This window comes from Ruditapes philippinarum, unplaced genomic scaffold, assembly GCF_026571515.1.
Source record: "Ruditapes philippinarum isolate M1 unplaced genomic scaffold, ASM2657151v2 ctg834_1_1_1_1, whole genome shotgun sequence".
Taxonomy (NCBI): domain Eukaryota; kingdom Metazoa; phylum Mollusca; class Bivalvia; order Venerida; family Veneridae; genus Ruditapes; species Ruditapes philippinarum.
In genome coordinates, this window is record NW_026857999.1 from 26317 (window position 1) to 30093 (window position 3777).

The 3777-nt window shown below is 31.4% G+C and overlaps 1 long non-coding RNA gene across 1 annotated transcript; it reads left to right on the forward strand.

Annotated features, from left to right (window-relative positions):
* The first annotated feature begins 1558 nt into the window (after window positions 1–1558).
* Window positions 1559–2457, forward strand: LOC132751738 (uncharacterized). The gene is made up of 3 exons (XR_009628723.1): window positions 1559–1615; window positions 1825–1892; window positions 2421–2457. It is a non-coding gene; the product is annotated as an uncharacterized LOC132751738 (long non-coding RNA).
* Window positions 2458–3777: the final 1320 nt, after the last annotated feature.

Below are 3777 nucleotides of genomic sequence, written 5' to 3' on the forward strand. Positions count from 1 at the left end.
TGGACGGACTAGCTTTATTTTAGTCAAGGCCCCTGTGACCTTGACCTTTGACCCGGTGACATCAAAATCAAAAGGGGACATCTACTTATCACGACTAACCTCCATGCCAAATATGAAGACTGAGGGTCAAAGGAATCTCAAGTTATTGGGCGGACAGGCTTTTTAAAGTCAAGGCCCCTGTGACCTTGACCTTTGACCCAGTGACCCCAAAATCAATAGGGGCCATCTACTAATTATGACTAACCTTCATGCCAAATATGAAGACTGTGGGTCAAAGGAATCTCAAGTTATTGGGCGGACAAGGTTTTTTAGTCAAGGCCCCTGTGACCTTGACCTTTGACCAAGTGACCTCAAAATCAATATGTCATTTACTAATCAGGACTAACCTCCATGCCAAATATGAAGACAGTGGGTCAAAGAAATCTCAAGTAATTGGGCGGACACGTATTTTAAGTCAAGGCCCCTGTGGCCTTGACCTTTGACCCAGTGACCTTAAAGTCAAAAGGGGTCATTTACCAATCAGGACTAACCTCCATGCAAAATATGAAGACTGTGGGCCAAAGGAATTTTAAGTTATTGGGCGGACAAAGTAAAAGCGACGGACGGAGAGACGTCCGGACGTCCGGACCGCCGGACGGACAAGCTGATTCCAATATTAACCCCCTTACAACTTCGTTGTGGGTGGGGGGGGTATAAAAATATTAGACCATTTAATCCACTTTTCCAGCTTTTATTTTATACTTGCCAACGCATAATGTCATTTATCAGACAGAATGATCTAGTATCAAAACATTTTTATGATATTGAATTTAACATTTCAATGATTTAAATGTACATAAACTGATAACTTAGAAATAAATAGTATGCAAGTAATCAAGTTACACGGTACCTTAAATTCTTAACGGAAATTTAAGCATACCTTTCAATTAGTCAAGAAGAGCAGCTTAATGTGCTTGACTAAATTCTAGTCATTAAGCATTTAACGTTTACAAAATTGACATAGTATAAAATACAATCTATCAAGATATAAAAATATAAGAATTTTTGATCCGCTTTTCTTTCTTGCTATTATTTAATTTTTGCTAACACAAATGTCATGTATTTATTTGTCAGGCAAAATGATACTGCCTGCTTAGAAAGAGATCTTTTAAGAAAACATTTGTGAAATAACCTTTTATAGCATGGCAATATAACCAGAACTATTACGAATAAGTTTCTGTTTTAAAAACTGAAATTAAAATATTTATTAGGTTACCCGATTTATGCAGCACCACCGAGGACCATTTTCATATGAATAATAATGTATTTAACACTGATCTGACTTATCTAATTTATTATTTGCTTTAAACTATTTTTAAGCTATGAACATGGCTTTTACTTCAATATAAACAGTTCTAAAAATGTTGCTTTCTCTGTCGTATGTTAAAAAAAAACGGGAGATTAAAATATCAATTACGTTATCTCATTGCTTATGGGGGAAACAGCTTTTTAAGAATTTGTTTTATATTTTAAACATTTTTGATATGCTTTTTCATTAAACAGGCTCGGAGAAACAAAATCAACCTCAGCCAACAGTGTCTCAAGAAATAGGCTTTACTGGAGCGACATCTACACTGTAGGTTTCAAATTTCATGTTGTTAAAATATTTGAATTAACGTTTCAAGTGGATAATTTTTTTGAATGGTAGTTACCACCATTATATCCATAATTGATAAAATCTAAAATGTTTATTTTTTTCTGATATTTTTGTAGTTGTCATCGCATGAAGTAAAATGATTCTTTGAATCTGAAATTGTAATCCACTTAAAAAATTATTTATTCTAGGAATACCTACGAACAACTGCAAGACAGAACAGATACTGAACACAGAGATGCTTATGATTCCCTTGATGGTATGCTGTCGTTTACTGTCGCGATTTTAATTGCATTCTTGAAAATTACAGACTGACTTCAGCATTAAATAGATTTATGATGATTTTGTGGATAAGACATTTCAAAAATATGACACGTATGATATATACAGTGAAATGAAGTATGATATTATATAACTTATTGCCAAAACCGATAATAGTAATTAGAAATATTTCAATTAAAAACAATTCTTAAAGCATAATGCAAGGGTGCTCGATGATTACGCTGTTATTTATATTCATAACTGATGCAAGTGCTAGGTAGCAACACTTGAAGTCATTTTATTTGGATTATATTCCACAATTATGTAACTTTTCTTAATTGCCTTTTCACTTTAAACGCAGTTTTTATTTTTAATTAATAGGAAAAGATCTTAAATAAATTCCATTTCCGTTTGTATTCATTGCAAACTTCGGCGTATTTAATATATAAATGATTGTCTTATTACTTATGGCCAACAGCTTAGTTTTTTAATATTTCTAACTTTTTGATATGCTTATTAGTTTTAGGCCCGGATAATCAAAGTCATCCTCCACCAACAGAGTTTACTGGAGCGATATCTACGCTGTATGTTACAAATTTTAAAATATAGTATTAGAATTAACGCTACCAGTGAATTTCTCTTTTGCATCGTATTTGCCACCATTATATCAATAATTAATAATATCTAAAATAATTTTTATGATATATGTTTGCAATATTCATCACATAAAGGAAAATGATCATTAAAAACTAAAATTGTAATCATATGAAAATTATTTATTATAGGAATACCTACGAACAACTGCAAAACAGAACAAATACTGAAAACCGGGAGGCGTATGATTCACTTGATGGTATGATGTCATTTTCATTCGCGACTTTTATTATTCTAGGTTCTTAACAATTACATACTGACTTCAGCATTCATTTTATTAATGACAGGTTGGTTTGATACGATATCATGAAACTATAATATGTAGAATAATTATATTAATGGATAACTTACGAGCAAAATTAAGATAATTCGCTGTACATGTATTTTATTTTTTCTATAACTGACCTTTAGTTTATTTCAAATTATCTTAATATATTATATATTCAAAGAAATTCAAATTGGATTGAACATTGATTCTGAAAATCAATAGTACGTAAACTGGTCATGAAAATAAATAACACTGATGCCATGAAATGGATATAATTCAAGATGTTTTTATATGACAGCTACTGGCTATTTTAATTTAACGCTTTAAATGTCTTTTCTTTCCAGCCAATCACATTATGAGTGTCTGGAACAGGGAGATGAGAAATTGCACACTTATACAGATCTAAATCAGAGTCGATAAAACATAAATATGTTAAATGAAGAAATCAACCTCAGTCGCTCGGATTACAGCCGTCTTATCTTTGATAGAGAAATAACACTGTCTAATGATAAATCAAGACTATCTGTATGCTTAGTTGTGTAATTAAAATAGGCTTTATCCATTGTCCTTCTATGTACAATAATTCTAGCTTTCAAGGACTATTTTTTTAAGATTTCATTCTTTAGCTTTGTTTAACTAGAAAATATCATGAGAGCCATTTTTGGCAGTTAGAGTAAATAGAATAATAAAGGCTTTTGCTTGCGCATTAATTATCGTTTGAATTTTTTGAAATTTTCATTGTCTTCGAAGGATATTTCCAATTTCAGATTTTTACAAGTTAATTATCGGTTTTGCTCTTCCAGTCAGAAAACAACTGCATACATAGGTTTATTACATTAAGATATTGTATTGCGTGTTCCGTTGATATGATAAACCATTATAATTGTATGTTAGGTCAAATATATAATCGGTAATTAAAAACCAAATGTCTTTTTTTGCAATAACAAAATGTTATTAATAA